The sequence below is a fragment of the Lissotriton vulgaris genome, chromosome 2_1, assembly GCF_964263255.1.
Source record: "Lissotriton vulgaris chromosome 2_1, aLisVul1.2, whole genome shotgun sequence".
NCBI lineage: Eukaryota > Metazoa > Chordata > Amphibia > Caudata > Salamandridae > Lissotriton > Lissotriton vulgaris.
Genome location: NC_141687.1, coordinates 861004687 through 861028639, shown reverse-complemented (window position 1 = coordinate 861028639; position 23953 = coordinate 861004687). Strand labels below are relative to the sequence as shown.

The window sequence follows — 23953 nt, the reverse complement described above, 5'->3', positions numbered from 1 at the left end:
TAACATGTTTTTTCTCATAATTATTTGGATCTTTCACTGATGATTTCCACAAAGGAAATTAAGAGAGTTTCTCCCAGTCCTTATTAAAAGGGAGTCAGCATGTTCGCCTGCACAATCAGACCCCTTGATTATCAGGGCTTTCAGATCACTGATGCATTTTACTATAACTTTTTATTAACTGTAACTTCTACCATCCCCTATTAACCTCCTCAAAGTTCTTAGAAGCAGAATAAAAACCAACACATACCTAAATGTTTGATTAAGCACAATGGCCGTACCGCCTCTAGAAATGCTATGTGACCATGGAGCATTCACTGTGTGGCCACAGCCGAGCACTTGGGGTACCTCAATGTCCTACAAACTCAACATATGAGGGTTAGCACCTGAAAGAATCAGGATTGCCAGTCAAAAAACTTCAAACACCTCTTTGGCTAAAGAAAGTATGCTGGCAAGGCAAAGTGTAAATATTTGAAGGTTTTTACATATTTGAGCTTCGGTTCTCAGGTGTGAACATTCTGCCATGCTCACTAAACATCTTGTAGATGAAACATGCATAATTCTATAAATTGGGTGTGTGACTCTTCAAGGCACATAGTTTCACCGGCAAGGCAGCAGTATTTGCCGCGCACTGGATGCTTCTGGATCCACACGTCTCCCATCTGACATCTTGACGATTATCGGTCAACCAACGAGATTGTCCCAATCCAACAGTAAGATCTATTTAAAAACATATCTTTTGAGGTCAGTGTTTACCCTATAAGGGGACACTTGGCAATACTGACACTTAAAAGATACTTGTCGCTACATAATGCAATGATACTCATTTTATCAATTTAAGTAGGATGAAAGGATGAGCTTGCACACTGGGATTGGAATCTGTGACAGTAGGGTCAAACACAAATCCCTGGAGGGTAAAAAAACTTGGGAATATGGTTTGATGATAAGCTGAGCTTTGGACCTCAAATTAAAAGGCTGTCAGGAATATGTTTTGGGATTTTAAAAGCACTAAAGAAATATGTACCTTTTCTTCCTGTTCATGCGTGGAAAACGGCCATCCAAACCTTGATTACATCTCGCATTGAATATGCCAATGTGCTATATGTTGATCTATCAGGCAATCTTCTCAATAATCTCCAGGTGATCCAGAATGCAGCTAGTATGTGCACGGATTTGCCACAAATTAAGTACCAGACAATACCTGTTCTGCTTTATGCGGACAACGCAGTATTTATGGCGCGCTCTCCTTCGGCTTTGCAGCGTCTCCTTGACAGCTTTGTCATTTTTATGGAAAATTTGGGGTTACAAATTAACATAAACAAGACATTTGTTATGAAAGTGGGCCTTAACACACCCAAGTGTTTTTTATAGGAAAATCCATTTTACCTTTAACCCCAAGCTTTTCATATCTGGGAATTTTCTTTGACTGTGAAGGGAATTGGAAAAGTATTATTAATTCAAAAAGGCTGCAATTAATTAAATCTATTATGGCTATTTTATTGATGGAACTGGGGTTGTGTGTGGAAATGACCAAACAACTGTTCAACATAATCAAACGGTTTTACCACCGCTTCAATGCAACCATACCTTCTTAATGTTTTTAATGTTTATCACAGATTTGTTTAAACGCATTTTAGGTTAGAGATATTCCACTGTCTGATAAGTTCCCCAAATGTCAACAATTGGTCAAACAATTTAATAAGCTGTACTTGTGATAACATGTCTAAATAATTAACTATTCAGTCAGTGTTCTTTTGTAAATTATATACAGACATGAGAAGATCTTTTATTATACCTCTAATGAAATCTAAAAAAATGTTAGCACTGTAGGCCGGCATTTTTATGCTTGCAATTACTTCTAAATCTGTATACATGCCTGGATCTTGCAAGATTTCTTAGGGCTGTGTTATTAAGAAGAAAGTTTTTACTCGCTGTATGTTAAAGTGTGACTTGTATCTTACTGTATCTGTTTTATACTACTATATTTGTCTTTTAATGAACTGTATATTTTTATGTCTTCGTTTATGATACACCTTGTGTAAATCGAATAAAGATGAATTGAGTGAGTGAGTGACATATAAAAGATACTTGTTGCTACATAATGCAATGAAACTCATTTTATCAACTTAAGTAGGATGAAAGTATGAGCTTGCCAACTGGGATTCGAACCTGTGACAGTAGGGTCAAACACAAATCCCTGGAGGGTAAAAAAACAAATGGTTTGATGATACGCTGTGCTTTGGACCTCAAATCAAAAGGCTGTCAGGAACATGTTTTGGGATTATGAAAGCACTAAAGACATTCTTACATCTGCTTCCTGTTAATGCTAGGAAAATGGTCATTCAAGCCTTGATTACATCTCGTATTGACTATGCCAATGTGCTATATGTTGGTCTGTCAGGCAATATTCTCAATAAACTCCAGGTGATCCGGAATACGGCAGCTATGCTGCTACTCAACCTCCCTACGAGGGCTAATGTCACACTGCATCTCAGTGATCTTCACTGGTTACCTGTGAAAGAAAGGGTGAAGTTTAAATCCATGGTGGTGGTACATTCTGCCTTATACTGTAATGGCCCATCCTATTTGAGATCAAGATTCAGCTTCTTTATACCGTTTAGGTAATTGTGATCATCAAAGAAGCTAATGGCTTTCACTCCGAGGGTCCTCACACAAACGGCTGGTGGTAGGTCATTGACCCAGTTGAATGCGGTGGCTTGGAATCATCTCCCGACTGAGTTATGAGCTGTAAGGGATCTGGGGTCATTTAGAAAGAAACTGAAAACCTTACTCTTTCAATAAACTGTACTGCTCTCCTAACTGCCTAGTAGGGTTCATGCCAGGACACTCCTTGGAGTAGCTGTGTGCGTTATAAGTGCTGTTAATAATAATCTGCCTGTTGACCCAAGAGACCTGGCATGTCGGGCCTTATTTTATGCTTGAACTACAGCAAATTTATTCATTTTATCAGTTCAATATTTGGCAATATTGAGGTAACATGATGGCACAAAACTACATTTTACGTTGAAAATATGAATAATCAAAAACGATATGCATAGCTATCAAAATTGCATAATACCACTGATTTTGCTTTGATGATCTCCCCATTGAAAATACGTTCTTACGGAATGAATTATTTCATCAAAATCGTAAATGTGCCATGATGGCACTGCTTGTGTGCTCCTTCTATTGGACATACAAACCAATAATAGGTTTGTCCTGCAGATTATTGTAAGTGAAGGCCAAATGCAAAAGGGTAAAGGGCTAATTTATTTCCATCTACCAATTGCATAGAGTATAGTAGCTCACAGTGGAGTAGTGAAGAGTGCAGTGCGTAGAAAGGAGTGCTGCAGAGTTCAGTGGTGTAAAGTGCAGTGATACAGAGTAGAGTGGCATAGAGTGCAATGGTGTAGAGCACATAGGTCTAGAGTGCAATGGTGTAGAGAGCAGTGGTTTAGAGTATAGAGGCATAGAGTGCAGTGGCATGGAGTGGGGCAGAGTGTCGTAGAGTGACGTAGAGTAGAATGTTTTAGAGTAGAGTGGAGTGGTGCAATGTAGAGTGCGTTGGGGTTGAGTAGAGTGGTGTAGAGCGAAGTAGTGCAGAGTGCAGGTGCATGAAGTGCAGTGGTGCAGAGTAGATTAGAGTGGCATGCAGCGGATTGGTGTAGAGTGCAGGGGCATTGAGTGTAGTGGTACAGCGTAGAGTATTGTGGCATAAAGTGGAGTGTCCCAGAGTGCAGTGGGGTAGAGATAAGTACCGCAGAGAGCAGTGACAGAGTGCAGTGAACCAGAGTAGAGGAGCGTAGAGTGCATTGGCATAGAATGCAGTAGTGCAGAGCAGAGTGGCGTAGAGTTCAGTGGTGGAGAGTGCAGTGTTGCAGAGTAGAGTGTCATAGAGTACAGTGGTGTAGAGTGCAGTAGAGTGCATTGCCATGAAGTACAGCAGCACAGAGTGCAATGGTTTAGAGTAGAGAGGCATAGAGTTCAAATGCAGTGGTGCAGAGTAGAGTAGAGAGGTGTAGAGTGAAGTGACATGGAGTGCGTTGGTATAGAGTGTAGTGGTTGAGAGTAGAGTAGAGTGCAGTGGCAGAGAGTGCTGTGGAGTGGTGCAGAGTATAGTGTAGTGGTGTGGAGAAGGACAGAGTAGAGTAGAGGGGGTAGGTTGGGATATGCATGGCTTGGTAACACACTGACATTACAGACAACACATTTTCAATTTAAATGACCATTACATTTGCACAGAGATGCAGGTTTACAGATAAAACTACACAGCACAGAAACAATAATGTGTGGAAATGACATCACCTTGTGTATTGATTTGTTTTGCTCATATTGAAGTATATGTCTACAATACACTTCAGAATTAACAAAAACAATGATTTATTTGTGCTTTCTTAATTCTGATATATTCCGAAATGCGTGCACAACTCAATTAATTTTTGTTGTGGGCTAGGAAAAAAACCTTCAAAACTGCAGAATCCAGCAAGATTGTAACATACATACTCTCACTTTGAAGCCAGAGAAAGAAAAGTAAACACCAAGCTCCCTCAGAAGACAGAGCCTGACATTTGACCACTTTGAATGCAGAGCAAATGTAACTAGAAAAGAACAAAATGTACAGGCATGTTTATAGAAAGTAACAATCATAGATGAATACAAGGAGAGGAAGTGTGAAAAGAATTTGCTTCTTGGGAGGGACCAACTGGAACTGACCAGCCTGAAATAAATAAGCAAGCAAACAGAAAGCCAGAAAATGAGAGTTGCAAATGCCCAGGGCAATGGTAAGCAATAGGTGGAATGCATTTGCAGGGAAGCTTTCTGAATATCCCCAAGATGTATTTAGCAAACAATCGACCCAACAAGGACAAAGACTTGACTGGAGAGGATGGTGGGAAGGGTAAATGGTGAAGTAAGGAACATTCCTAGTAGCGTTCATGTATACATAAATCCATAAGGTGGCGAAAGCAAACCTTCATACACTGCCTCCCAAGGAGAAAACATACAGCCATGCTGTATGAGAAATATATATTGTAAGGGAAGCATGTTTCTGAGTGTTTACAAAGTGGAGCAATGCAATGCCAATTTCACATTTTTTAAAATAATTTTTGTTGCTGAAGTTTTTACAGCGCAAATTCGACCCAAAGGTATCAGAGAGCTGTACATAAGCACCAGTTGCGTTACACAGGATACTCACACATATGTATACATGCTTATCATGACACTGTCCATCATTGGCACTATTTTTTGTGGTTGGCAAGTGTTAAAGGATTGTGTTTTTATGATAGGTTTGCTCAATGGTAGGTTCCAATATAAATGTCACCAGTTCAAGGCCACGGGGCCAAACAAGTGCAGATGATTTATGAGGCAAGCTTAAAGAAATGCAGAAAGCACAAGTGTCCTTTTATTTCTGAGACCCTACCCTTTCTCCTACTATACCCACTACTAAAGCTACCTGATATTAGCCCCAGAAGTATCTTCAGGCTCGACAATGGGCTTTTATCTGGGCTGGGTCAATCTGTTTTCGGCAGTCCACCTTCAAGGTCCTAGTTTGCCTCTAGGCCAAACAGTCAGCACAGAGCCTCAGTGAGATAGTCTGGATAATGGACAGTGTGGGCCACTAAAGGCCATTTCCTTGGCACAACACACTAGGGCAGGGAGACCAAGGAGAGCAGCCATATCTCAAGACCAGACAAAGCATTACCAAACCTGGCTGGTCAAGGGCTGCAAGCTTATTAGCAGATAAGCCAGTCCGCAGAGCGGACCAAAGGAAAGCGGGTCTCAAGGTCCAGGCTCAGCAGCAGTAGCAGAAGAAACTAAGGAGTGGGGTTACAGGAAGAACTATCAGAAGCCAAATGAGCAACATAGGTACACATTCTGCTAGGTGAATACTGTGGAACAGGAGAAAAACTGTCATATACCCAGTGGCGTACTAGGGTGGTGAGGCGGGCTTTCAGCTCGAGCAGCACTTTTTGGGGGGTGGCGGAACTTCACGTGAGTTGAGCAATTGATGTAAGTGCAAGTTAAGTGGTTTCTTTTTTTTTTGTATTTTCCCTTGTCTTCATCTTCTATTGACTCCCCCTGCTCATATCCGCACCGGCCATCACTGGGCAGCAAACTCAGGGACCGCCCAGGGGGCAAAATCTCTAGTTACGCCACTGCATATACCTACCATAGTCTATGGATATAAGGCACACAACTATAGGCGTAGCACAGGACAGGAGTTCCACCTGATGTCTTTGAAAGTGGTGGGGAGCAATAGCTACTCTGACTTAGTCATGAGCAAGATAACCTTTCTGCCATCCTGTTTCCAGAGAAAACAATAACAAATGGGGAAAAAAATTACATTTAAAGCCCAATTTTTACATACATTTGCTTTCATGTCATAGGCTTTGAGAAATCCCTCTTGAATTTTCCAGTCCTTTCATGGTAAGGTAAGTATTGTTCCAGGTTCAAAGTCTGAAGATACTTTTGTGCAAATTGTGCATTTTTAGGACAATTTCAAACAAAAAAATATATAGCTGATAGAGGCTGTTCATAAGACACATGCCCTACCGTTTACCAAACCATCTGGCTATACTTCTGCAAATTACATCATTTAATTTTTTTTACCTGCCTCTTCCAAGTAGATGCTCAGTACTATGTTGTGATCGCAACTTTCAAATATCCCAGATAAATTATTTGAGAATGTCCAAAGAGTATAAAATTCACAACCAAAGACACTGTTCTTCGAGGTTTAAGGCTCAGATAAAAAGTACGGGTCTGGGCTTTAGTTTGTGGAATTTGCAATAAATGAGTGAGGTTGTTCTCCAGAAAGACACTCTAACCCACTGAGCCCGACTTGTCCCTCAACTATGAGGCTTGCAGCCAACGCAAGGGAAGGTACACGTGAGATTCACATTCAGTGTGAGATATTGCACAGGATGCCGGGATACAGGGTAGAAACGAAGAAAGCTGTCCTGGCACAGATGCTCCAATGAATATTGGTTCTAGTGCCTCACTCGATGGGGATTGTTACCTCGAGATTTCAACGTCTAGACCACACAACTAGTGAAAATAAAAGTTCAAACTGTTACATACTGTATATAACATAATATCTCAAAATGTTGAAAACTCGTACCATGAACGATTGAGCAAAAAGCAGATAACACTCTCAGTGAAATCACTAGTCAATAAGGTGGCAGCTGATGTCAGGTCAAATATCCCCTTAAAGTAATGCATGTTAAATATACAATAATAAAGGACCAAGTGAGCCTTGTTACTTCTTACTTTCCACTGAACAAATGTATGTTCATTCATTACAAAAGTAGTAACAGAAACAACCATAGGCAGTACTTATCATGCTTTCACCAATGCATTTCTGTAGTAATAGGTGCACAGATGCACAGAACAGAGTTTAAATAAACAGACACTGGTGCAGCCAAAGATTTTTTATTAAAACGTTTGTTTTAAAACAAACTGCAGAAAACTATTAGTACCGTAATGACGTACTGGCTGGGCGGACAAACTATCTCAAGCCATAGTTTTCAGTGCAAACTGGCATATTGCAACACGAACACATACAATGAATGAAAGATGCAGATAACATAAATATTCATAATGAAAAGTAAAACAGTGCGGCAACTAAAGCCTTATAGATACAAAATAAATAGAATATATTGAGTAGAACATAAATACAACATTAAAGCAAATACAAACAACCTCAAAGCAAACTCAAACAACTTCAAAGGAAACTCAAAAGCTTATGAATAAAAACATACAGAAAAAGGCAGGTAAATAAAACATGCATTAGATAAGTGTAGAGTGCAGGGGCATAAACTGGAATGGTACAAAGAAGACTATTGTGGCATAGAGGGGAGTGACACAGAGTGCAGTGGGGTAGAGTGGAGTGGGGCAGAGTGCAGTGACATAGAGTGCAGTAAAGCAGATCAGAGGAGCATACCGTGCATTAGCACAGAGTGCTGTAGTGCAGAGCAGAATCTGTAGAGTTCAGTGGCGGAGAGTGTAGTGTGGCAGAGTAGAGTGTCATAGAGTATACAGTGGTGTAGAATGTAGTAGAGTGTATTGCCGTAAACTACAGTAGCATAGAGTGCAAAGGCATACAATGCAGTGGCGAAGAGTGGAGTAGAGAGGCATGGAGTGCAGTGTCATAGAATAGATTGTTTCAGAGTAGAGTAATGTGGCATAGAGTAGTGCAGGGTAGAGAACAGTGATGTAGAGTAGAATGGCGTCGAGTGTAAAGGCAGAGAGTAAAGTAGTGTAGAGTGCAGTGGCATAGAGTGCAGTAGTGCAGAGTAGATCAGTGTGGTGTACAGTGGATTGGAGTAGAGTGAAGTGGTATAGAGTGGTGTGGGACAGAATCGAGTGCTGTGGCATGGAGTGCATTGGCATAGAAGGCAGTGTTTCAGAGTGGCGTAGAGTGGAGTGGCGTAAAGTTGAGTTCTGCAGTGTAGAGTGGATTGCCTAAACTGGAGTGCTGTTGAGTGCAGTGGCAAAGATTGAGTGCTGTACAGTACAGTGGCCTAAAGTGCATTGGAATAGAGTAGAGTGGTGCAGAGTAGATTCGAGAGGCGTAGAGTGAAGTGACAGAGTACATTGGTGTAAAGTGGAGTGGTGCAGAGTGGAGTAGAGTTCAGTGGCAGAGAGTATAGTGGAGTCATACAGAGTACAGTGCAGTGGCGTGGAGTTGTGCAGAGTAGAGTAGAGTGGCTTAGAGTGGAGAATGCATGGTGTGGTATCACACTGGCATTACAGACACATTTTCGATTCAAATGACCATTACATTTGCATAGACATGCAGGTTTACAAATAAAACTAGACCGCGAAGAAACAATAATGTGTGGAAATGGCATCTCCTAGTGTATTGATTTGTTTTCATCATGTTAAAGTATTTGTTTCCAATACACTTCAGAATGAACAAAAAAATGCTTTAGTTGTGCTTTTCTAGTTCTGATATATTCTCAAATGCTTGCAAAACTCAATTAAATGTTGTTGTGTGCTAGACAAAAAACCTTTTGTAACCACAGTATCCAGCAAGATTGTCACATACATACTCTCACTTTGAAGCCAGAGAAAGAAAAGTAAACACCAAGCTCCCTCAGAAGACAGAGCCTGACATCTGTCTTCTGCCTTTGAATGCACAGCAAATGTGACAAAATAGGAACAAAATTTACAGGCCTGTTTATCGAAAGTAACAATCATGGATGAATACAAGGAAAGGTGGTGTGAAAAGGCTTCTTGGGGGAGACCAACTGAAACTGACCATCCTGAAACAAATAAAGCTAGCAAAGAGAAAGCCAGAAAATGAGAGTCACACATGCCCACTACAATGGTAGCCAAAAGGCAGAATGCATTCCCAGGGAAGCTTTCTGAATGTCCCCAGGATGTGATGTATTTAGCAAACCATCGACCCAAAAATACAAAGATTGACTGGAGAGGATGGTGGGAAGGGTAATGGGACAAGTAAGGAACATTCTTAGTAGCGTTTATGAATACATAGAGCCATAAACTGGTGAAAGCAAACCTTCATACACTGCCATCCAAGGAGGAGACATACAGCCACGCTGTATAAGAAATATATATTGTAAGGCAAGCATGGTTCTGAATGTTTACAAAGTGAAGCAATACCAATGTCACATTTTTCTTCATTATTTTTTTTTGGGGGGGGGGGGTTTATACAGCACAAATTCGACCCAAATGTTTTAGAGAGCTTTACATGGGCACCAGTTGCAATACACATGATACTCACAAGTATGTAAATATGCTTATCATGACACTGTGCAGCATTCGCACTATGTTTTGTGAATGGCTTAGGTTTTAGAATTGTGCGTTTATGACAAGGTTGCTCAAAGGTAGGTTCCAATATTAATTTCACCAGTTCAAGGCCATGGGGCCAAAAAAGTGCAGATTAATCATGAGGCAAGCTTAAAGGTTAGGTTAGGTTGATTTGTAAAGCGCAACAGCTGCCTCAGCAAAGGGACGTCCCAGCGCTAAAAGCAAAAAAAAGGCCACTGACAGCAAAGAGTCCATCAAAGTGGGCAAAAGAGAGCCCCGAGAGAGTACCACACCTAGAGAGATGGGAAAAGATGAGTTCGCAGAGCCTTCCATAATGTCAGGTAATTGTCTAAGCTCCGGATATAGACAGCAAGCACAAATGTCTCTTATCTCTGAGACTCTCCCCTTTCGCCTACTATACACACTACTGAAGCTGCCTGACATTATCCCCAGAAGTATTTTCAGGCTAGACAATGGGCTTTTATCTAGTCTGGTGCAATCTGTTTTGGGCAGCCCACCTCCAAGGTACCAGTGTGACTGTAAGCCAGGCAGTCAGCACAGAGCCTCAGTGAGATAGTCTGGATAGGGGATGCTGTTGTCCACTCCAAATCATTTCCTTAGCACAGCACTCTAGTGTAGGGAGACCGAGGAGAGCAGGCGTAACTCAAGGCCAGACCTAACATTACCAGACCTGACTGGTCGAGGGCAGCAATAGCAAGATTAGTAGCAGCTGAGCCAAGCAGCAGAGCAGGCATAAAGAAAGGGGTCTCCAGGTCCTGGCTCAGCATCATTAGAAGAAGAAATTAAGGAGTGAGGCTCAAGGGTGAACTATCGTAAGCCAAATGAGCAACATAGGTACACATTCTGCTAGGTGGACAATGCAGAACAGCAGAAAAGCTGTCATATACCCAGTGGCATAGCTAGGGGTTGGGGCGGTGAATCTGTCCTGGCAAGCATTTTTCTTGGGGTGGCAGCACTTCACATGAGGTGAGACATTTCGGCAAGCGCAGGGTAAGTGGTTATCTTTTTTTTTTTGTATTTTCCCTCGTCGTTTTCTGTTGACTCCCCCTGCTCTTACCTGCACCGGCCGTCACTCGGCAGCACACTCAGGGACCGCCCAGGGTAGCAAAAGGTCTAACTACGCCACTGCATATACCTACCATAGTGTATAGATATAACGTACCCAACTATAGGCATAATACAGGAAAGCAGTTCCAGCTGATGTCTTTGGAAGTGTTGGGGAGTGGTAGCTGCTCTGACTTAGTGATGAGCAAGAAAACGTTTCTGCCATCCTGCTTCCAGAGAAAACAATAACAAATGGGGAAAAATATTACATTTAAAGCCCAATTATTACATGCATTTGCTTTCATGTCATATTCCTTGAGAGGTCACTCTTGAATTTTCCAGTCCTTTCATGGTGAGGTTAGTAGTGCTGCAAGTCAACATCTGAAGATAATTTTGTGTAAATTGTGCAAATTGTGTCAATTTAAAATAAAAAAAACATATTAGATAAAGACTGTTCATAAGAAACATGATCGATCATTTACCGTACCACCTGGCTATATTTTTACAAATAGCATCATTTAATTTGATATATCCTGCCTCTTTCAAGTAGATACTCAGTAGTATGTTGTGATCGCAACTTTCAAATCTCTCAAATAAATTACTCTCACTAAGTGAGAATGTACCAAATAGTATGAAATTCACACCCAGAGAGAGACTGCTCTTCAAGGTGTAAGGCTCAGACAAAAAGTACAGGTCTGTGATTTACTTTGAGGAACTTGCATCACAAGAGTGAGGTTGTTCTCTAAAAAGACACTGACACCCACTGAGTCCAACTCTTCTCTCAAATATGAGACTTGCACCAGGGAAGGTACATGTGAGATTCACATTCAGTGTGAGATATTGCACAGCATGCAGGGCTATAGCGTTGTAACGAAGAAATCCTGTCCTGGCACGGATGCGCGAATCAATATTGGTTCTGGAGCCTTACTTGATGTGGCTTGTTAGCTCGAGATTTCAAAGTCTAGACCACACATTTAAACTCAACAAGGCCAAAAAGTGTCTTATCATTCTGAGGTAGATAAAATAAGTACCACTTAGATGGCATTAGTACTAATGTTGTAGAAGAGGTATAATTCCAAACAGCCATTGGCCTCCTCTCATCTTGCCATCCAAGATCAGCTAATAGAGATCCACATTACAGGATACAGTACACCTGCAGATAATATTCAATAAGAGCAGTAACTGCTCTGATATTTGACACCAGTTAACACCCTGTGTTATGGAGCTTCGAGCCTTTGGTAGCAATAGATGTTTTAAATGAAGAGGATGACAGTGAAACTGGCAGAGTATTCTCATGGGTTCAAGTTTAGATGCAGGATTTTGCTCTAACACAGCTGGGCGAGTGCACTCATTCCTGACACAGAAAACACCTTACGTGACAGAACAGTGACACTCTCCAACATATACAATATACCCAACTCCTGACTTTCAGTAACCACTGCTATACACGATATGAAATACAGGAACCCTATGTGAAGGGTCCAGAGACCTGGTAGGTATTGTGTGGTTACTGCTTACTAAGTCAGTGTGTACCAAAAATATGTAAGAAAGAAAAATTTCTTTCTAGAGTCCCCTCACTCACCGGGGTTGCCCCACGGTGACATGCTTCATCATTGGGGCCATCCCAGTTCTCTACGAAAAGGGGCGTGCTGCGACAAGGCGACTACGCTGGAGCACTGGTTTTGTGAGATGACTATGTGTGGTGCAAGTGTGGTGATGGTGGAGTGGGTGTGGAATTAAAAATACCGTGCTAGTGGGCCTCAACAATTTATTTTGCTCCTAGTGTGGTATAAAAAATTAATAAGGGGTAACACTGTATTCTAACTTTTACTGAGCTAGATCAGTGTTAAGGTCAACATGTTTCAAGCTCCCCCAAGCTTTTCTTCAGGACCATACAGGGTCCAGCCCTGTATTGCCACTCCTGTTTTCAAATGAAAAAAGTGTTGCTAAAAAACTACTTATTTACATTAAACGCTGTTGTTAAATAAAACATGCGTGTTGTTGTACATACGGTTTGTATTCTACTTGGAATTCTGCAAAAGAGAATAACAGTTGTTAAATGATGGACAACCCCTTCCAAGAAGGGGGACAACTCACATGCATCTCACTCCTTCTAGGGCGTGGGTGTGCCCTTGGCACCATACTGATGCGTGCTGGTTTTCAAACCGGTGTGGAAAGATAAATCACTGTGAATCAAGTGGTTTAGTGGTTTCACACACAAAACATATAGACTTAGTGTGACTGTTGACAAGACACACAACACATACACACGAAATAATAACATGGCAGATGGTTATATATACATAAAAGAGTGTTTGATTACACCCCATGGTCTTAGGCAAGGGCAGGAACGCCTCGTGGAAACATTGCTGAAAAAGGGAGTTGCAAGGTTAGAGTTAGAAGGCTCCTTTACTGTTTACCCTTTTAAAATTGCCGGTTTCCTTGCAATCTAGCGTCGCTTATAAACTTACTTCCTATCGGCAAACCCGCTCGGTACTACCTGATGCTTCCTCACCCGACCGCATACTGAAGCGGAACGGGGCTCGCGGTGTATTTAGAAAGCGCGAGCTTCCGGGTTGCCGGAAATTCTCTGTACACTAGTGCGCTCGTTTAGAGCGGCCATCTTGGTGGTATGTTATCGCGCTTGGCGCGAGTGCTGGCGAATAATAAGGATTACTCTTGAATTTTACCGAATTTAAAGATAAGAAATAATTTAGAGTGATGCTAGGTATGGGGGCTTTATAATAAATACATTTAGAACACAGCTTTTTATCACGGATGGACATTGTTTTTGTAAGATAAGGCTAACTATATTTTTATGAAAAACGAGTGTTTTGGCATTTGGTAAATAGGAGGGCTAGTGCCTATCTTTAATGGAAAAGCAGTGGAGTGTCTTAAGTTATTATGGAAGGTATTATTCATGGTTGCTGGGGTTTCTTATCCTTGGGGGCAGTATTTCCACAGTGATGATTCAGTTTGGTTTTACCCATCACAGTTCATTTAATTGTTACAGATGGCCTACGGGCGAAAGGCCCCCCATGGGATTTCATCATTGAGTCCCTGGGTGTCCGTATGTAGACGAAACACCCATCTTTGTTCTTTCTCATGGAGGATTCCTTCCTGATTGTCTTTGTTTTTGACTGCTTCTATGACCACCCAGGTTAGATCATTAGGTGTGTGGTTCTGTTCAATGAAATGGGTGGTCATTCTTGTTGTGGCTCTTTTGCACCTGATGTTGCTTCTGTGCTCTACTATGCGGGTACTGACCTTTCTAGTGGTCATACCTACATAGTGTAGGTTGCATGTGCAGGTTATCAAATACACAACTCCACTGGTATTGCAATTAGAAAATCCCTTTAGCTCCCATGTCGTAGTGTTGTTGAAGGTTATGGTTTTGGTTGGGGAAGTCAAATGACAGACACTACAGTTGTTACATGGGAAATGACCATCAGGTAGTGGTTGGGATCTTACTGTCTGGATTGTGGATGTGGGACGTGTATGTACCAAAAAATCTTTCAAATTCTTTCCCCGCCTATGGCTGAACATTGGGGTAGGTATGTTTAGGCCGCCGCTGTTGAGTATTGGCCAATGTTTTTTGATTATTTTGGACACACTGTCAGAGACTTGATTGTACGTAGTTATACAGATTGGTTTTTTGTTCTCAGGTTGTGTTCTTTCTTTGGGTTCCAATAGTGCTTCCCTATTGTTGTTTGCCGCCCGTTTCTTAGCCTCTTTGATCAGTTTGTTTGGGTACTTTCTGTTTCTCAGCTTGTTGCTCAAGTCCTCCGCTTGGGTTAGGTAGTCAGATTTTTTGCTACAATTCCTGCGCAGACGGTGGAATTGCCCAAAAGGGAGGTTTTGTTTGAGATGGCGAGGGTGGAAACTGTCAAATGTCAAGAGGCAGTTTCTTGCTGTCTCTTTGAAATGGGTTGTTGTCGTCAGTCTGCCTGACTCAGCATGAATGTTAAGATCCAAGAAAACTAGATCGGTCTTGCTCATTGAGCAGGTGAATTTCAAAAAGGGATCCTGTGTGTTGAGCCAGGTTAGAAAAGTCTGTGCTTCTTCTTCTGTGCCTTGCCATATCAACAAAATGTCGTCGATATAGCGTTTCCAATGTAGGATTTGGTGTCTGTGTGGATTCCTCTCATTCAGTATTTTGTTTTTCTCCAGTTGATGGACGTACAATCCGGCTATGCTCGGCGCAAATGTACTGCCCATACTGGTCCCATGTTGTTGTTTATATAGGGTTGATTCAAAACGGAAGAAGTTCTCACACAGTGCTAAATGACAGCATTCTAGTACTACATGGCGAGGGGTGTGGAATTCCCACTCGTTCTCGTATAGTACTTCCTCCAGAATCTGTAAGGTCTCTCTGTGTGGCAAGCTGGTATACAGACTTTCGACATCCAGACTTATCAAAAGACTGGATGTTTCGTCAAAGGTTAGATCTTGTAACATGCACAGTACGTCCTTAGTGTCCCTCAGATAGGTGTCCGTTTTTTGCACTAGGGGTCTGAGAAAGGCATCCGCGAATTGTGAAAGAGGTTCTAGAATTGAGCCTATCCCCGAGACTATAGGCCTCCCTGGCGGGTTGTCTAGTCTCTTGTGTATTTTGGGGATGGTATAGAAGTATGGTATTGTTGGCTTTTTATTTGTTAGGAACTCAATTTCTTTTTTACTAAGCCAATCGTTGGCTTGACATTCCTCTCTTAGGTATGCGATTGAGATTCTCAATCTTTCTGTCGGATCTTCATCCAGTTTGGCGTAGTTTCTTGTGTCTCCCAGTAAACGGAGGCATTCATTCCTGTAATCCGTGGTGTTTTGTAGTACAATTGCACCGCCTTTGTCGGCTGGTTTTATAGTAATGAGGTTGTTTTTTGACAGTTCCTGCAATGCTGATTGTTCAGCTTTGCTAGTATTATGAAATACCTTGATGGTTCGTGGGTCTAAATCCTGGACCTCTCTCATGACCGCTTTTTCAAAAGTTAATACTTCCACAGGTAGGCTGTCTGCTGGGGGGACAAAGTTTGATTTTTTATGTAGTCCTGTGTCACTCTTCGTTCGTTCTGTGGGATCTTTATCTTGGAAGAATACTTGCAGTTTGACTTTCCTCAGGAACTCTTTCAGTTCACAACATAGTTTGAACTTGTCTGTGGTTGGGGTAGGTACAAATCCTAAGCCCTTGTTAAGCACTTGGATCTGTATAGCTGAGAGGCTTAGTGATGACAGATTTACAACTAAATCGAGCTGGTGCTCGTGGTCGGTTCCGGGGGGCCTTTGCTCCGTGTGTGACGTGTTGTCGTCACCACTGGTTCTGCCCATTGTACTCCCTGGCTGGGTTTGTTTTTTGCTCTTTGCGCCTGACGGCCTCTCCCTAAAAAAGGTTTCCTTTGGTTGCCTTGGTTTCCTTGATCATTTCCCCAATTTTGATAGTTGGGGTGATTGTACATTGGTGGGCCATAGAAGAAAGGCGGGGGCGGAGGGCAATAATTATATGGGTCTTGGTACACTGGCCACATTGGTGCTTGGTTGCCTCTGTAACCCCTTGTGTTGCCTCTTCCTCTTCTGGGTCTTCTGTTGGGGGTGGTGTTGTAATTACTTGATCCCCCAGAGCTATTTGATCCTGTGTCAGAGCCATCACTGTCAGTATTATATCCAGGGTTCTTGTTGCTGGTTCTGTAATCGTCCCTAATATAAGTATAAACTTTTTCGTGAGAGTAGTGCTGCAAGTCAACATCTGAAGATAATTTTGTGTAAATTGTGCAAATTGTGTCAATTTAAAATAAAAAAAACATATTAGATAAAGACTGTTCATAAGAAACATGATCGATCATTTACCGTACCACCTGGCTATATTTTTACAAATAGCATCATTTAATTTGATATATCCTGCTTCTTTCAAGTAGATACTCAGTAGTATGTTGTGATCGCAACTTTCAAATCTCTCAAATAAATTACTCTCACTAAGTGAGAATGTACCAAATAGTATGAAATTCACACCCAGAGAGAGACTGAGCTTCAAGGTGTAAGGCTCAGACAAAAAGTACAGGTCTTTGATTTACTTTGAGGAACTTGCATCACAAAAGTAAGGTTGTTCTCTAAAAAGACACTGACACCCACCGAGTCCAACTCTTCTCTCAAATATGAGACTTGCACCAGGGAAGGTACATGTGAGATTCACATTCAGTGTGAGATATTGCACAGCATGCAGGGCTATAGCGTTGTAACGAAGAAATCCTGTCCTGGCACGGATGCGCGAATCAATATTGGTTCTGGAGCCTTACTTGATGTGGCTTGTTAGCTCGAGATTTCAAAGTCTAGACCACACATTTAAACTCAACAAGGCCAAAAAGTGTCTTATCATTCTGAGGTAGATAAAATAAGTACCACTTAGATGGCATTAGTACTAATGTTGTAGAAGAGGTATAATTCCAAACAGCCATTGGCCTCCTCTCATCTTGCCATCCAAGATCAGCTAATAGAGATCCACATTACAGGATACAGTACACCTGCAGATAATATTCAATAAGAGCAGTAACTGCTCTGATATTTGACACCAGTTAACACCCTGTGTTATGGAGCTTCGAGCCTTTGGTAGCAATAGATGTTTTAAATGAAGAGGATGACAGTGAAACTGGCAGAGTATTCTCATGGGTTCAAGTTTAGATGCAGGATTCTGCTCTAACACAGCTGGGCGAGTGCACTCATTCCTGACACAGAAAACACCTTACGTGACAGAACAGTGACACTCTCCAACATATACAATATACCCAACTCCTGACTTTCAGTAACCACTTGAGGTTCCATGACAATTGTAAGTGGTGTTTTTGACTTGCACGAATATGGTCGAGTCTGGTATCTATGAACCGCAAATGACGAGTTTAGCAAGTGCGCGCAGTTTCGCTGTGCTAACTTAAACCGTTCGTTTGTTATGCGGGTTTTTCATCTGTACCCACGGGTTCCATCTTAGATACGGCATCCATTTTGTCTCTTGCCCTCAAGTAGCCAGCGAACGGACGCTGTCCGCTTCGCGACCCTGGGACTCCCAAGATATTTGCGGAAGACACATGTTCATTGTAAGTGTCTTTATGATGAGGGGGATGATACTGTACGGCAGATGGCCCCGCTTGAGGCTCATCTCGCCGTACCGGTTTATTGTCTCAGCCGTGCATCTCATTAGGCACGTCCCTTTGATGCCTGTATCTCGTGTTTCCCGATACCTCCCCTTTTACACCCTTCCGATTTCCCCGCTGTCTCCGTCTTCCTCTGCACCTGTCCTTGTTCCTATTTCGATCTGTTTTACTGCCGATTGGAATGCACTAATGTTGGGAAGATGGGTTTTTACAGTTGGGAACCACCAAATGTTTCCGCACTTATGTTCCGAACCTCATGTGTATCAAAGTGACCAAAGCGACCCCTCTGGGGGATAATGGTGGGAACCGGGTTGTAAACTTTTGTGTGCCATGTTGTCTTATGGGTAAAAACTGTATAAAAGGAGCGATCCACAGAACCAATTTGAAGCAGTCTCCCCAAACTACACTCGATGTACTTCCTGTGATTTCTGTGTTCCCTGCAGCAAATAAACCTTGAATCTTTGACGCCGAAGGAAGTGTCCCGTGTCTCTGTCATTCGTACGCCGGAGCAGGTTACCCACGAAGGTTTCAGGTGTTGTGCCCTGGCACCGCTGGGTCTTAAAGAACCCAGTCCTTCAGTTGGCGCCCAACGTGGGGCTGCATCAGTGGTACCGGTCCAAGCCCGACGATCGTGAGGAACTTCGTGTGAAATCTCCGAGGGAAGGTGCACTCCGCTTCATCGATCCTGTTGTCGAAATAAGTGGCCCGAAGACTTTTCCCGCGAAGATTCCCGCCTCCTGACGGCTGCGACGGACTGCTGCCCTGACTGTAGACCTGTTTTGGCGCCTGGCGTAGACCTTGGTATAGCGAGACGATTGACGGGCCTTCCTGGAGACGGCATTGATCTTTGAGTTAAGTATTTGTGGGTCGCTCCCAGAGTTCTTGGTTGTTGACACTTTAGCGAGTGTTTTTGTTGTTAACGCTGTGTGAGTGTTTTTGTCGGTGACACTTTGCCAGCGTACTTTGTTGTGTTATTTGACGACTGCAGCCGCCAAAAACCGAGGGTTTTTGTTCTTTGCTGGGACTTGGTAAATCCCGTAACCCTTGAAGTTTGTGAAACTCGGCTAGTGTGCAAGATGCCTGGTCGCAGTACTTTGTTTAGTTGTTTCAGGCCTTGTGGTATGGATTCCCGACTGGAGGACTCGTGTCCGATACCTCCGGTTGGAACTCCCACGTATGAACTGTATAGCAAACATGGGCTAGGCCCGATTACTTTTAATGAATACTGGATCAAATATACAAAGAAAGATGGTGACCTTCGCTGGCCACCACATGGTAGCTTCGAGGCCCCGATCTTAGATAATCTAGAGGTTAAATTGTTCGCGAAAAAGTCAAGGCCGGCCATGTTTGATGCCTTTCGGTTGTGGCGTAAAGAAGCCCGACAGAAAGAAATCAGACAGACTAAACAAAATCAGCGAGATAGTGCTGGTACCATTGTAAAGAAAGCAGAGCAGTTCCAGCATGATAAGGAGGTTAGGGAAAAGGAAGTGTTTGATAGATTACAGCGTATGACTATAGATAAATGTTATCCTACTTTGCCTACGGAGCCGGAAAAGAAGGATGAGTCAGTTGAGGATCCTTTAATGTCTTATCTAATGAAGTCGCCACCTCCGTACGTACAGGGTACCACAGCCCCTGTGATTCCCCCTGTACCTGTTCCTGCACCTATTCTTCCTTTGCCTGTTCCTCAGCCTGCACCCGTTCTTCCGACTGTTCCTGCTCCTACATCTGTTTCTATTCCTACTGCTCCTCCGCTTCCACACACTCCTGCTCACGCTACTGCTCCTGTTTTGTTAACTCCTGCTGTTGCTTCTGTCTCTACTCCTTCACTTGTTAGTCCTGTGTCCTATACTTCTCCCTCTACTCGTAGTCGCAATTCTCCTCTTGCGGCTAGTTTCTTTCATTCACTCGGTCCTGTTCTTGGGTCCGCTGGCTCAGATGGTCCTCAGAGACGTAGTCAGCTTCCTGGTGGCAGGGAACGTGCTTCGCTATACAATATGGCGATGGGTTGGATGACGCACCCTCTTAGAAATCCTCCTCGTATTGTACTCGACACGTTTTGTCAATTCAATATACCAACCCAAAGATTTGTGTTCGAAGAAATGTGTAAGGTCCTTCGTGATCAGATATCGGCCGACGCACCTGACGAGGTGCTGACCGCGTTGTCTGCTTTGCAGCTTCAGTTTTCGGCTGGACTGATAGTGGATACCAATGTTCGACGTGCTGTTGAACGGTTGCTATCTTTTCGCCCCACTCCTATACCCCAAGCCTTGTTTGTTGAGGATATCGAAAGACAGCCAGATGATTCTGGTCAATTTCCTATGCGCGAAGTTCCACCAGTGTGGATGCCGGGTGATGCTACTGCTATTCCTATTGTTCCGCCGCATTTTCAGAGAGTATGGATTCATCTCCCATGGAAACGCTCGGAAGTGTTACAGGTGAAGCAATCTTTGCCTGACCCTCGCAAAAATCCTGCAGGGTATTATAAGGAATTATCGCAGCTTGTAGATGCTACGATAATGAATCTTGCCGATATTGACATGCTGTTTGGCAATGTTGTACCGCAACCGGTATGGGCTAAGATTCGTCAGGAAAATCATCCGAATGAACTAGGTGGTGATTGGGCTGCCATTGTAGCGTCTGATGCTTTACAAACCGGTGGAGCTAAACCCGAGCAGATGATTACTGCTCTCCCTCAAAGAATAATAGCGTTAATGAAAACTCTTATGCCAGCCATGAGGGTGAACTGGGACAAATTGTCAGCCTGTAAGCAAAAGAAGGACGAGAGTGTTTCCGACTTCTTCACGAGGTTTGAGGAGGCATTCGTTGATCATAGTGGACAGGATATGGGCACCGAGGGTGGTCAAAGGTTGTTCGTGGATAAATTTGTTTCGAACTTACTGCCCGATTTGAGCAATAAATTGAGGAATTCAGAAAGTGCATGGGCCGTTTCTACTTCAGCTCAGATATTGGCCACGGCACAATATTATGAGAACAGAGAGAAAGAAGATGGCGACCGTGCTGAGAAAAAGACGAAAGAGCTAAAAACTAAAGTGTTGCTTCAGCAAGCGTATCCCCCACGTTCAAATCAGAATAATTCGCAACAGAATAGATCGCAGCCGCAATCGAACCGATCTCAAACTCGTAATGACTCCTCCTCCCAAAGATCCTCGTTAGGGTACAATCAATGTGCTTATTGTAGACAAGAGGGTCACATTAAATTTAATTGTCCTGTTTTGAATGAACGTAATAGTGGCAACTCGTCTAGAGGAGGTCGTGGTGGTTCGCAGCACGTGGTAGAGGTCGCGGTACTCAGAACGATCGTTCAGATACCTCATCAAATTCCGATAATTGTTTTGATCAACGTGGATCGTCGCAAGGACGATCTGCGCAGTACAATGTAGATGATTATTACGTCGATCAGGGAACTGACGACAGTAATTACTAGGACAGCCAAAGACAAGGAGAGGGAGTGGTATCAGTTCCGGTTGATCAGAGAGGGCCTTACGTCGCAGTTGCTACATCGGGCGTCGTTGAGCCTTTTCTGTTGGACACTGGTGCAGCGAAAAGTTCCATTAAGCATTCGAAACTCCCTGGCGCACCTTTGTCTGGCTTAACAAATGTTTCCGTTGGATTCTCTGGCGCCCCCGTTAGCAATCCAGTTTCGCGCCCCTTGCCCCTTCAAATTGGGCCATGTGAGCTAGAAGCTCCGTTGATTCTAACCACGGGTTGTGGCGAAAATCTTTTGGGCCTGGATTTGCTTAAACGTTTGTATGCGACTTTGTATTGTTCTCCTGCGGGTGTGAAGCTTACGTTAGGAGAGAGGGTTGTCTCTCCCATGTACTTGTCCCTCGATAAGCTCCCACCGGAATTGAGTTCTCTTCCTGCGTCTTTGTGGGCAACGGGTCCTAATGATGTGGGCCTACTTGATATCTCCCCTTATGTTGTTCAGTTGAAATCTAATGTGCGATTGCCACGTATTCCCCAATATCGTATCTCCCTTGATGGTGAACGAGCACTGTTAGCGATCATTTATGACCTGATCGAGAAGGATGTCATTGAAGAGACTAGGGGAAACGTGTGCAACAGTCCTGTACTACCCATTCTCAAACGGACTGATCCTTCAAAACCGCCTGTTTATCGCTTTGTTATCGATTTACGGGAGGTGAATAAAATTGTGGTTCCTCAATTCCCCGTTGTGCCTGACATCACGGCGCTACTGACTCTGATTCCAGCTTCTGCATCGTGGTTTTCGGTGATTGACTTGAAAAATGCGTTTTTCAGCATCCCGATTGCCGAGGAGAGCAGAGACCTTTTCGGTTTCTCTCTTGGTGGACGCAGCTTCCGGTTCAAACGCGCTCCTCAGGGCTACTGTGAAAGTCCATCTATTTACAGCCAAGCCTTGAAGGGTCAACTGGATGCGTTTAGGTTGCCGGCTGGTGCGGCTTTGATCCAATATGTCGATGACCTATTGGTAGCTGCTGATACTCAGGACATTTGCAAAATTGCTACGGTGTCGTTGCTGCAACATCTCTGTGAGTTGAATCACAAGGTGTCACCTACTAAACTCCAATATTGTTGTCAAGAAGTAACCTATCTAGGTCACTTATTGTCAAAGGAGGGAAGGAGGTTGACCCCAGAGAGAATTGCTGCAATTGCGCGCATGGCTGTGCCAACAACCCAAAGAGATGTGCGTGCCTTTCTAGGTATCACGTCGTACTGCAGGCAATGGATTCCAAATTTTTCATTGCTAGTGAAACCATTGGTGGCTCTTACGTGCAAGGATGTTTCGACTCCTTTACCATGGACGGAAGAATGTCAGAAAAGTTTTTCTGAACTGCGTGATTCATTGTGTTCGGCTCCTGTGTTGGGTACTCCTGACTATAGCAAGTCGTTTACATTATATGTTCACGAGAGAGAAGGTTGTGCTTTGAGTGTTTTAACGCAACCTTTTGGTGGTAAGCAACGTCCATGTGCATATTTTTCCTCGACCTTGGACCCGGTAGCTAGAGCATTGCCGAGTTGTTTACGAGCAACAGCGGCAGCCGCGGTCTCCATCCGACAATCAGCAGGACTGGTCATGGATAATATGCTTACGGTGATGGTTCCGCATGCAGTCGATACCCTTTTGAATCGGACGAAAACTCAGCACTTGACGAGTGCGAGGTTGTCTGGTTACGAGTTGACGCTGTTGGCAAGCCACATTCAAATAAAACGTTGTAATGTTCTGAACCCGGCAACTTTGTTACCAATTAGCACAGAGTCAAATGAAGTAGCGGAACATGATTGCTACTTGAGGACAGAGGAAGAAACAAAAGGTCGAGTGGACCTTAAAAACACCCCATTGGAAGATCCGGATGGTACATTGTATGTGGATGGGTCATGCTTTAAGTTGCCGAATGGCGATGTGACTACTGCTTATGCTGTTGTAACGTTGAACACTGTTGTTGAGACTGCAAGATTAAATCAGAATTCTGCCCAGGCTGCAGAGCTGATTGCTCTTACTAGAGCATGTGTGTTAGCAAAAGGAAAACATGTGAATGTGTTTACCGACAGCCAATACGCGTTTGGCGTCGCACATAGTTTTGGACGATTGTGGAGAGAGAGAGGTTTCTTGACGTCGCATGGTACGAAGATTCAGCATGGCCAGCTTGTGAATGATCTTTTGGATGCACTGACGTTGCCTAAACAAGTTGCGATTGTTAAATGTAGTGCGCATCGTAAGGTCACGGATGATGTTGGTCGTGGTAATGCGTTTGCGGACGAGATTGCTAAGGAGACTGCCCGGAACCTTAGCACTCGAATGTATGTGACGAGTTCGGTTAGGTGGCCTACAGAATCGAGCATGTGTGAAGACACTATCGAAAGTGTGAAAGAAATTCAGAATGAGGCCACCGAGACTGAAAAGGCGAAGTGGAAAGAAAGTACGGGAAAGTTGGATGCGAATGGTTGTTTGATTGATTTGTCGGATCAGAAAAGATGGATGT

At 43.3% G+C, this 23953-nt stretch overlaps 1 protein-coding gene across 1 annotated transcript in view; it reads left to right on the top strand.

The window, feature by feature from the left end:
* The first annotated feature begins 601 nt into the window (after window positions 1-601).
* LOC147731305 (putative methyltransferase DDB_G0268948) overlaps window positions 602-23953 on the top strand; it is a 416130-nt gene continuing 392778 nt past the window's right edge. Inside the window, exon 1 of the mRNA XM_086958720.1 lies at window positions 602-710. The gene's annotated coding sequence lies outside the window, so the exon portion shown is untranslated. The remainder of the gene's footprint in view (window positions 711-23953) is intronic.